This window comes from Sceloporus occidentalis, unplaced genomic scaffold (genome assembly GCF_023333645.1).
Source record: "Sceloporus occidentalis isolate IW3139 unplaced genomic scaffold, rSceOcc1.0.p SCAF_1, whole genome shotgun sequence".
Taxonomy (NCBI): domain Eukaryota; kingdom Metazoa; phylum Chordata; class Lepidosauria; order Squamata; family Phrynosomatidae; genus Sceloporus; species Sceloporus occidentalis.
The window spans coordinates 217,932,683-217,945,276 of NW_028316981.1; the positions used below are offsets into that span (position 1 = coordinate 217,932,683).

The following is a 12,594-nucleotide window of genomic DNA, read 5'->3' on the forward strand; positions in this document are numbered from 1 at the left end:
CCAGGCATCATTTAAATAGCATACCTCCAAAGAGACCCGAAGCAGCTTTATTTTGGCAGTCTGTAACAGACCATTGATTTTGAACCCTGCTGAAGGAGTGCAGCAGGCAGAATAGGGTCAGTTCTGTTAAGAGCAGTATTTCATACACTTGGGCTGATCCATCCAGAGACATTATACTTCTTGCCAGTCATAGGGGATCCAGTGTTTGCCTACTGTGCTCTCTTCTGTGTCTGAAAAGAGGGCACATAGAAGTAGGGGGTGCCATCCCTGAGGACCTCCAAACCGGGAAAAATGTAGGACAAGGTTTAAAAATGTAGGACCTTTTTTTTTTTACATTTCCTGGCCAGGAAATTAAAAAAAAGGTCCTACATTTTAAAACCTTGTCCTCCTTTCCGGCTTGGGAGGAAGCCTCAACTTCCTCTCAGGCTGGGAAGGGGCGCAGGGGCCGCCTGTCATCGCAGCCATCGCCGCGGTGGCAAGTGGCCTCCTCCTCCTCCCAGGCCCCGGCGAGGCCTTGGAGGACTCCGCGATTGCGGAGCCACCTCCAGGGCCTCGCTGGGGGGGGAATCCCGTGGGCGGGGCCAAACTGGAGCAGGACCGTGCAGACTCGCCCCAAACCGGGAAAGTCCCACCCCCAGGTGGGATATGGCAGCCCTACATAGAAGGGAGGCAACTCACAAGGTGGACCCAGAACATGGGTGTCTTGGCTGAACCCTGCCACTGAATCAAATCCCAGCCAAATTTGCTTCAAATGTAGCTCTGCTTTATGCCAGTACAGAACTGAACTCTTTTCAAACAATATAGAAGCTATATTCCAACCAGCCTTGTTTTCAGTATTTCTCCCCTATTAAATCTTTGCTCCTGATTTGCCTTATAAGATACTAATAAACACCTGTGTGTGTGTGTACCTTCAAGTCACCTGCCAATGAATGGAGACCCCATGAATTTCAGCAAGGCATAGTCAGAGGTGGTCTTCCCAGTTCCTTCCTCTGAAATTCAGCCATATACAACATAAATGTGTACATAAATTGTAGTATTGTTGTTCTCCATGTTTAATTACTCCCCTCCATCTTTAGAAGAAATATCTTCTGTGTCCAGTTCTGGGCATCATAATTCAAGAAGGATTTTGACAAGCTGGAGCATGTCTGGAGGACAACGACTAAAATGGTGAAAGGTCTGGGGGGTGACTGAGGGTGTTGGGGATGTTTAGCCCAGGGAAGAAAAGGTTAAAAGGTGGTATGATAGCCATGTTTAAATATTTGAAAGGATGTTGTACTGAAGATGGAACAAGCTTGTTTTCTGCTGCTCCAGAGAATAGGATGCCAAGCAATGGATGCAAACTACAGGAAAAGAGATTCCATCTAAACATTAGGAAGAACTGACTGTAAGAGATGTGCAACATGTTGTCTTGGAGAGTGATGGCATCTCAGATTCTTTTACGGGTTTTGGACAGACGCTGGATGGTGATTTGTTGGGAATGGTTTGATTGTGAATTCCTGCACGGCCAAAGAGGGTTGGACTGGATGACACTTGTGTTCTCTTCTAACACCGTGATTCTGTTTCTTTCTACATGAAGTAGCTTTAAAAGGGGATTAGACTAATTAATGATGACTGTCAATGGCATGGCAATATATTACCTCCAGTAATAGGCCTATAACTAGCTATGTTGCTGAATGTATTATCATACAACAAGGAGAGAATAAGCTTCAGCAATTGTCATTAAAGCAAGTGCTCAAGAAATGATTTGTTTTTGAGAGAGCAAGGGTACTAGACCATTGGAAGTAAAGAGGTATATCCCTATCTTGACCCATGACGTGTTGGGTGATAAATTGATTTTCTTGCACTTTGGTATTTGTTTCAGGGCAAAAGCAATAATCCGTGCCAAGCCCACAGTGGTATGGCCGATAGTGTGGCATCTGCATTCTTTATTTATTAAGACCCTGCATTTTCCCATCTCCACATTAGGGAGCTTTGGTGGCGCGGCGGTTAAATGCCTGTCCTGCAGATATAAGGTTGTGAGTTCAATCCCAGGGGCTCCAAGGTCCACTCAGCCTTGCATAGTTTTGTAGGTCAGCAAAATGAGTACCCAGCTTGTTGGGGGATTAGTCTGTGGATTGTAAACCATTTAGGGAGTGCTTCGTTCACTGATAAGTAGTGTAACAATGTACTTGCCATTGCTATTGTAAGACCTCATGAGCAGTTGCTACTGAGTCATCCTTAGATTAAGGCAACATCTCTGGTGCCGCAAGAAACTACACTTCCTAGAATTCCATAGCATGGAGCCGTGGCCATTAAAGTGCTGCCAAACAGGATTATTATCTGCAGCGAGGATGCTGCCTCGATCATCCAAGTGTGGCAAGTTGGCTCTGCTTTGTGAGCTCCAGGAAAACAATGCATTGTGGGAAGTGTAGTTCAGAGGCCATTGTATCACAACTCCATTTTCTTTCCTGTCTCGGCCTCCTCTCTTCAAAATGTGATCCCTTCAACAGGTAAGGAAAGCCAGGGAATGCAGTCTGCAGGAGTCCTTGCATGGTGGGCCTTCCGCTAGAGGGCAGAGGCAGGCAAGGACAGGGGCTTCTTCGACATGACATAATCAAAAGGGGGAAAGAGTTAATACATGGTTTGCTTGGAAATGTGCAAACCTGAAAAAGGAGGGGGGGGGGAGAGAAGGGGAGATACTGCCCTAAATTGAATTTCCTGTATTTAGGGCCTGCTGGCCAAACTTGAAGAATACCAGCAGGGATGAGGGTAAAGGCTGATGGTCATCAGTTTGGAAGAAACTGAGCTACATCGAGGTACAAATAGCAAAGAAATGTTTTGCCACTGTTGTGTTTGATCTCTCCCTGTAACATTGTATGCAGTTTAGCAGACAATTGCCTGATGATGATGATGATGATGATGATGATGATGATGATGATGGGGAGCCAAAGCATGAAAGCCTTGGGAAAGGCTACAGTTTTAAAGAGGATTTGAAATGGTTTCAAATGTATTTTCTTCTCCTAGGATGGACACATATGTGCTTATTTATTTCATCTCATTTTCCCTTCTGGTCTAACAGGTTTTCACAAAGCAAAAAAAGCTGTTTGATTAGAGTGGGTGAACCGAAAACGGAGTATTATTCTTTCCATGTAATTGCATTTGTTCTTTGAAATTGTGCGCAGTCTTCAAGGGAAAGCAGGTTATGAATAAATATAATAATAATAATAATAAATAGTAATTTAATACTGCCTTTCATTGTCTGAAAATATTATTTTTCCAGTCTTGCGCCAGCTTTGAAAATTAAGTCAGCAGAGACAGTTCCAAAAGTTGAGAGTGATTTGAAAGTGGGATTTTTGTCTTTGATTTCGTATACACACACCTTTTTTTCCACTTGCAAGGTTTTTGCATTGAATTCAATACTGCAAAATCTGTTTCACCACAGAAGATGAAGGTCAGGGGGCAGAGGACAAAGAGGATTGCACAATGCACAGCGAAGGAAAGAACTGAGTGTCTGTATATTGTGGCAATTAATGCATTTTTAAAATCAGGCTGCACCCACACTGCAGAAATAATCTGGTTTGACATCACTTTAACTGCCATGGCTCAATGCTGTGGCATTTTAGGAACTGTAGTTTGTTGCGGTTCTACTGTGGCATCATAAGAAACTACAATCCTCAAAATTCCATAGCATTGAGCCATGGCAGTTAAAGTAGTGTCAAACCAGATTATTGCTGCAGTATGGACGCAACCTCAGTTTTAGCGCTTTTCAGCTTTTCTGTCTCTAGTCTGAATTCTATGCATATTTTTTCCTATGAAATTCCATTAATAAATTATTGGAATCAAGTCCAGTTAGTTCACCTGAGTGTATTCGCTAGTAACTCGAAGTAAAATACAGAAGTACTGTGGATGTGCATTTGTAAGCAAGAGCACCAAATGCTTGCATGTTGAAGTAAGTAATGGCTTAATAATCAAATATTTGAATAAGAATAAACAAATGTGGTGTGTGTTTTTAGTATTGCTATTATCAGCAAACAAAACTTGTAAGCATGTTTATTCTCATTCATAGTTTGTTATATTAGTATTACCAGATAGTTGTATATGGATTTTAAACACACAAGAATATTTCCTCTCTTTCCGCCATTTTATTGACTCCTTGACGCTGGTTCAGGAAAGGTTGTGGGACATTTTAAACACCATCTCCTGAACTTAAAAATAATGATAATAATAAACTCCAAATTCTTATTCTTTGCATTTTCCTAGATTTTACCTTCAAATTCTGCTTGCAACCACTGTGTGCATGCACACCTACGCACATGTGCACACACACACACGTGCACACACACTTATCAAATGCATCTTGTACAAATAATGAGTGTGCAGAAATACCCAGCACAGGGATCAAGCAAGGAGATGGCATTTCAAAACCAAACTGTAGCTGTTTCCCAGCTCAAGCACAACTTGGAAAGTTAGGGCCTGAACAGACAGGCCAAAATAAAGCTGCTTTGGGTCACTTTGGAGGTATGCTGTTTAAATGATGCATGCGTCCTAAGAGTCCAGAAGCTGCGCCAAAACTGCGCTCCAGTCCTTAGGACTGGATTGTGTCTTTACTGTGGCTTCCGGAATCTTAGTACACATGTATCATTTAAACAGCATACCTCCAAAGTGACCCAAAGCAGCTGTATTTTGGCCTGTCTGTTCGGGCCCTTACTTTTAAATATGTTTTATTACAGTTATAGTTCTAAGGCCTTCATTGGGAAGTTACCCATATATCCAATTGTCCCAGATTGTCAGGGACAAATTCATCTTTAGTCATTTTACTTTTCCATCTGCTTTTAAAACGTCCCAGTTTCTCTCTCGTCCTCCCACTTTCCTTCTGTGTCTTCACCTTACTTTAACTGAAAGCACAAAAGTAGTTTGCACTCAGTTAAACTTTCAGCAGGGACAAAAGAACGGGTGGAATCTTGCCCTTCCCAGTAGGTTCAGGCAAAAGGAAACTGCTGCAGCCTCTCCCATCTTGTGTGCTTTTGCTCATTAATAATTTTTGCCACTTTGACTACACTCTGGTGCTGCACAGCCACATGTGTCCCCTGTGCATTTTTAAAGGATATGTGTTACCATTATAGGCCTGTTACAGACTGCCAAAATAAAGCTGCTTCGGGTCTCTTTGGAGGTATGCTATTTAAATGATGCATGGGTCCTAAGAGTCCGGAGGTCACACCAAAGCCACACTCCATTCCTAAGCACTGGAGTGCAGCTTTGGTGCAGCTTCCGGATTCTTAGGATGCATGCATCATTTAAACAGCATACCTCCAAAGAGACCCGAAGCAGCTTTATTTTGGCAGTCTGTAACAGGCCATAGTCACTTAAAAAAACACTATTAACTGTTCGCTTGACAACTTCCCAAACATAATTAACATAGGTTTTTTAGTTACTAAAAACCTGAAAGCTTCAGCAGCTATAGTACAAAAACACCTTAGTAGCCTAACATAATATTAAAAATAGATATATATGGATACATGCATGCTCGCACCGAGAGACAACTGAATGAGATGCGGTGATGGTGGAATCCACAGGTTTAATATGGCATAAAAATATGTTCAGATAGACCCTCATCCCCAAGCAGTGACTCCCCAAAACAATGCAGATCAATGTTTTTAAAGCCTGAAAAATTATATCCTGCATAAATGGTCATTCTAAATTACAGTTTAAAAGCCATCACTACTTTCTGTGGCAGGGAATTCCACTGTTTAATTCTACACTGTATTTTCTCCACACCACACATCCTTTAATGCAACACTTCCAGCAATAACCCACATTACTGATATCATGAGTGTTTCCCATCTCTATGCAAGAAAATTTAAAAGTGCCCTTTAAAATAACACTTACCCTACAGAATCACTGAAAGATAGTGCTTGCAAAGTTCAGAGCTTGGAAACAACGAGTTACAAGTAGTGAGTAGTAGTCACCGTTAATTGTAGCACATGGCTTTAATGGAGTAACAAAGACATATGATATCGCCTTTGCCAAATAACATAATGACTTATTAACATTATTGTAACATCAGTGTTGCACGTGTTACAAGTAACATTTACTAATTACTTTTTCTTCTTATTTCTTAGGCACTAAACATTCTTTATTGAAGCATCTCATTGTTTTCAGCTCGTTACTTCCAAGTTTTGAGGGGAATTAATTGACAGTTTGATCATAAACTGTAAACTCTAAGAAGAACGCTTAGGATGTGTTACAAACAACAACTATATTCTCTTCCTTTTGTATTGGTATAGTTTTACAAATCACCTTAATTTGTTACTATAAAGCTATTACAATAGTAGTGCAGCTTGATTAACTGGTACGTGTTACTTAGATCAGGATATAACCTTATAGATGTTGTTGTTCTGAATACTTTACTGTGACAATTACCATAGAATCACAGAGGTAGAAGGGACTTTAAGGGGCCACTTAATCCAACCCCTGCAATGAAGGAATACACAGCTAAAGCACTCCCAAAAGATAGACATCTAACCTCTGTTTAGAAGGGGAGCCCACCAACCCTCCAAAGAGTCTATTCCATTTTGGAACAGCTCTTCCCATCAGGAATGGAAGTTCTTCCTAATGTTTAGGTGGGATCTCTTTTCTTATAATTTGAACCCATTGCTTCATGTTCTCATCTCTGTGCACCAGAAAGCAAGATCGCTCTATCTTCTGCATAACATCACTCCTGGCATTTAAATATGGCTATCATGTTATCTCACAATTTTCTCCAAGCTAAAAATACCCAGCTTCCCAAGCTATTCTTCATAGGACATGATTTCCAGACCTTTTAATGTTTTGGTTACCCTCCTCTGGACATCTTCCAGCTTATCAGTATTCTTTTTAAAATGCAATGTCCAGAATAGTAGGTGCAATAACGATAACAATAACAATAATAATATTTATTGTTATACCACCCCTCTGTGCAACACAACTGGGGCGGCTTACAACATTAAAATATACATTCCAGTAAAATTACATCCCATATCCCACAAACACCCACCCTTAAAATACAATTAAACAGTTAATAGTTTAAAATGTCACTTAAATAATAGCAATAGGCTACATTTCTGAGAAAGGAACTGACAAAACCACCTCTGAGTATTCCTTGCCTAAGAAAACTCTCAGAAATTCATGGGGTCACCATAAGCCTCTTTTTTAGCCTGTGATCTAAGACCTCTAGCTCCTTTTTGTATGTACAGTTGCCAAGCCAGAGTTACCCATCTGTATTTGTTCATTTTATTTTTCTTACTTAACTGTGGCATGATACTTTAGATTTAACACGTAGATTACTTTTTTTTTAAGTATGGAAAGATGAGTTTGCTTGACCCACACTAAAAAGGACAAGTTGCATACCTGTAACTGTAGTTTTTCAAGTGGTCATCTGTGAACTCACACAGTTGGTTTATCTGTGCCTGTGCAGTGCATCTGCAGAAACTTCTTGGATAGTTGTATAAGCTTTTTGGCAGTAGCTCTACCCAACCTCAACTCTGGCTGTCATTGCTTCAACTCATTTACCTGAGTTCCCAATGACACTAGCTAGCAGCATCCCAAGGACCAGGAATGCAGGACACATCAGGGAGAAGGATGGGTGGATTTGTGCGACTTCACAGAAGACCACTTGAGGAACTACAGTTGCAGTTATGCAACCTGTCCTCCTTCTTATGGTCTCTGTGATTGACACAGTTGGGAGACTAGCAAGCTGCTCACTCAAGGAAGCAGGAGTGTCATGCTAGAAATATAAAAAATGTAATGGCTCAACTAAATACTTTTATTGTACATGAAGCAACACTGCCCTTACCCAGAGAGCATCTGAGAGACTAACTTTGATTCAAACTTGAAAACAAGACTGTCCTCCCAAATGCTGCATCAGTTCTGGACTGATCATCCACTTATGCAATATGAAAGTTAATGGTGTGACCACATGGCATCTCTGTATACAGTACATCGTCTAGTAGTATACCACTCAGGAAGAAGAAACGGTTACTGCTCTAGTGGAAAGAGCTCAAATTTGAATGGGCAGTTATTTTTTAGACAGTTCATAGGCCAGACGAATAGCTGAAACCACTCACTGAAACATTGCGTCAGTACCGGCTGACCTAATTTTGAGTCCAAGTAGCAAACAGTCTGGTACTCTTTCTCAGATTTGATGATTGCCTGACATGAAAGGCAAGAGCTCTATTGCAGAACCTACTTGAAATCAGAAGTAGGGTTTTGCATGTATGCTAATAAAACAAGGTCTTGACTCAAGTGAAAAGAAGACATGACCTTAGGAAGAAAAGAGATGTCAGGACAGAGGACAACCTTGTCTCGATGAAAGTGCAGGTGAGGTTGGTTGATTCATAATCCACACAACTCTCCAGCCCTCCTCCCAGCGGAGATGGCAACAAGAAAGGTAATTTTCTGTAAGTAATCTGAGATCACAGGATGCCATCAGTTTGAAAGGCCTTCTGAATAATTGATATAACACCAGTTCTAGACTCCAGACAGGAGTCAGGTCCAACACCAGAGGGTGAAGATTTCTGCGCCTCTTCAAAAATGTTTTCACCAATGGATTCCGGAGGCAAGGAGGGTGACTGTTGAGCTGAAAGCAGGAGGGGATGGCTCTTAAGTAGCACTTCAATGACAATGAGGAGAGACCTAATCAGAAAGAGACAGAAAGAACAAGAGGACGTGCCAGATTCAAGTTTGTGATAGAGAGAGAGCTCTCTCGCTGACAGGACACAAACTTATTCCATCAATAGGAGTGTGACTACAGAGTCCACAACTTGTGGGCAGCTCCAATGACAGATAGGATAACCTCAGGCAATAATGGTAGGAATTAATCCTCCACATCGTCAACTATACATCTGGTTGCTAAGCCTGATCATCAGGGATGGTGATGAGATCAGGATGGAAAGGCGGACACATGTAAGTTCTTCGAGCTAGATGGAGAAGTGAACCACAGCTGCCTCAGTCACTATGGTGTTATCAGGATAGTGTTTGTTTGGTCTGCTCATAACCTCAACACCACCCTGGTAATCAGTAGGAAGGGTTGAAAGGCATACACCAGAAACCCACTCCAACTGAAGAGGAAAGCATCATCGCATGATCTATTCCTGAGATTTCCGAAGCAGAAGCAGCAGTGCTGTTTGTTTAGCAGCCTGGTGAATAGGTCAATATCTGGAGAGCCCCATCAGTGAAAGATCTGATGAAGAATACTGGGATGCAGCATCCATCTGTGACCCAAACTGGATGACCTGATGAGTAAATGAGAGTATTTTCTCATGGGAGATGGATTGCACGGAGGGAGACCTTTCTTGAGACGCACCAATGCCAGATTTGAAGCATTAGCCAGAGCAAGGTCCTCCCTGTTTGTTTGAGTAATACATTACCATGGTGTTATCATTGATGACCTGAATGGTGATGCCTCACAGGAAGGATCTGGATGCTTGAAAGATTTTCTCCACTGCCAACATCTTAAGAGCAGTGATATGGAGAGTAGATTCTTCACTTGACTACTTGCTCTTGACTGAAAATCCATTCAAATGAGCACTCCAGCCTTTCAGCAACATATCTATGGTGACTGAGAAGTGGGGCTGAGAAGGAAGAAAGTGCATGTTGGCAGGATCAAGCCACTATTCTAGAGACTGATGTACGTATGTCAGCATAGTAAGAGTCATGTTTGGTGAGTCCACTAGAGGATCACAAACATTCAGAAGCCATGACTGCAGTGGTTGGTATCAAAGGTAAGCCAGAGAAGTGATTGCAGTGGCTGAGCAGAAGCTGAACAGACATGGCAGACAGTCTCTGAATGTACAGTCATTTCACAACACTTTGGACCAAAGTCTAAAATCTCTCCTCTGGAGGATAAGTGACAGCACAGTTAGAGTTAAGGATAGCTCTGATGAATTTTACCATTTGGAAGAGATTGAGGCAGGACATCTCCAAAGTGATGACCAGCTTCAGAGAATCAAGAAGTTCGAGAATGTACACAACATATTCAGTCAACTGTTGACTCAACCTGAAAACAAGGAGGCCCAAAAGTCTTCTTCCAATCCTACAATTCTATGATTTTATGATAATTATGAGAACTGAAGAGAACATAACAGGTGAATGGGAAGAAAACTGGCAAAAGAGAGTAAAGTATACAGTTTGTATAGATATAAGAGAACAATATTTTAAGATGCAGTTCAGATGGCATCTAACCCCAAATAAGCTATCTCCTATGTACAGAAATATGAATGATAACTGCTGGAAGTGTGGTAAAGAGAAAGGTACGCAGATGCATATGTGGTGGTCTTGTTCAAAAGCCAAAAAAAATCTGGGAGACAATTCATTAGGCTTTCAATGAAATTTTACATACAGAGGTACAAAAAACACCAAGGCTCTTTTTATTAGGAACGGTTCCCAAAGATCTAGAGAAAAAATATGGAAGAATACCATATTACAGTATATGATCTCAGCAACCAGACTGATTTACGCCAGGAGATGGAAGGAAGATGGGATACCTGATGTACTGGATTGGATTTGGAGAATATATGACCTGATGGGGATCCCCGGTAAATTTGAGGAGGAATGGTCACCAGTGATGGACTATTTGGGAAAATTTTGGGAACAAAGAACAAGTTAAAAACAAAAGATGGCATTGTAATAAGTCTGTCATTACCTATAAAGATGACAAGGTTGAGATAGAATATGTTGTTGACATATTGGATGTTTAATGTAATAGCATTGTGAATGCAGACTCTCATAAAAAGATAAATAAGTGGTTATAATAACAGAGGTCTAACAATAGTAAATGTAGGTTACAACAATATCTGCACATTAATATATTATAGGTGAGTGTTTAGGTGGAGAAGGGTTGAAATATATACTTTTAAGAATTTATGCTAATTTATGGATTTTTTCACACGGGGAAAATTGGAAGGCTAAACGAATGTCAATCCGGAATCATCCATGGGATTTCATGTTATTTCACAAGAGAATATCAAACAATGTCACAGGCAATCCAAAGGCAATCCAAACGCAAACACGAGTCATCCCAGGAATAGCAAAATTCAGAGAAAAAGAGGAAAGATTGAAGGGGGGGAAAGTGAAGGCAAACCTCCTCTGAAGAAATCTTGCCCAGAAAACCCCATGATAGGGTCTGGCATGAGTCTGAAACGACTTGAAGGCACACAGCAACAATATAAAAACTCAGGCCTGTTACAGACTGCCAAAATAAAGCTGCTTGGGGTCTCTTTGGAGGTATGCTGTTTAAATGCTGCATGCATCCTAAGAATCTAGAAGCTGCACCAAAGCTGCACTCAGTGCTTAGGAATGGAGTGTGGCTTTGGCGCGACCTCCAGACTCTTAGGACCCATGCATCATTTAAATAGCATACCTCCAAAGAGACCTGAAGCAGCTTTATTTTGACAGTCTGTAACAGGCCTCAGTTTAATGCTCTCCCATGATCCTTTGTTGTGGTTTTCCTTCCTGTATTCCCCGGCTGCCGAGAGGAAAGCAGCTCTTTTCGGAGGAATTAGAGAAGGGTGGGAAAGGTAAAGATAAGGAGGCTATCCACCTCTAACTCAGGGCCGGGGGGGAGATCCCTGGGACCATTACTGTAAAATCTTCCAAACATGATCCTGTCCTCCTTGCACAGGAGCAAACATGTTAATTCGCAATAAAAAACCAATTGGTATGTACTCATGTGATGAATTCAATCGCATTCACACTGCTTCCTCTTTTGGATGGATGCTTTTTTCATCTTTGCGTGTGATGACTAGCACATAATTTTGTGCATTTTCACATTGGCCCCACTTTCTTTTTCTTTTGGGACGGTGATGCATTCCTCCGTGTGAAAAAGTCCTATGTTGAGTTATGACTTGGCCAGAGAAAATGGGTCTGCATAACATTAGGGATACAATAGCAAATAGCAGGATATTATCAGTGGTGTAGAGCCCAGACCCTTCCCTAACTCATATCCCCTCAGCCTCTTTTTTCTTGGTCCCTATGCCAGTGTGACATTACTGCAGAAGTGAGTGGTATGAATTAAACTCTCCCTCTGAACCTTAAGTAGCTGACTTTACTTTTGTATAGTGTTTATTATGCCCAGGTGTCCCACTGTGTTGAATTGGCTTTAACTTGAACGTTATTTGTAGTAGATGACCCCAAATTTCCCTTCATTTCAGTGGCAGGACAGGAACCTCTCTGGCTGATCTTTTCATCTATTCTGACCATCAAAAACTGGGCTTATCCTTCTTAAAGTCCGTTAATGTAATACAAAAATTATATTCAGATATGTTAATCTGATGAGGATATGTTTGTTCCAATATATTCCAGAGTCTGATCTATGTATATTGAATGACTTTGGTACTGCCTGTAATTGGGCCAATTCACATTGATCTCCTTGAGGTGCCTTGTAATTATTTTGCGGCATGTTTTCATTTGCCTAACTAGATTGCCAAAAATGGATGTTTTAGGCCATACCCAAAGACTCCCTTTACTCTTTTTTAATTATTTATTTATATTCTGCTTTTTCCTTGCAGAATCAAAGCGGATTACAAAAGAAAGGTATCAAATACAAAAAATATAGCCTTCCCACCAATTGCAGCACATCAA

The 12,594-nt window shown here is 41.1% G+C and overlaps 1 protein-coding gene across 4 annotated transcripts in view; it reads left to right on the forward strand.

The window, feature by feature from the left end:
- The first annotated feature begins 563 nt into the window (after window positions 1-563).
- Window positions 564-12,594, forward strand: part of LOC149323454 (atrophin-1-like) — an 82,336-nt gene continuing 70,305 nt past the window's right edge. For 3 of the 4 annotated variants that reach the window (XM_089488950.1, XM_089488946.1, XM_089488951.1), the window contains exon 1: window positions 2,500-2,795. The gene's annotated coding sequence lies outside the window, so the exon portion shown is untranslated. The other variant, XM_089488948.1, reaches the window with a different exon arrangement.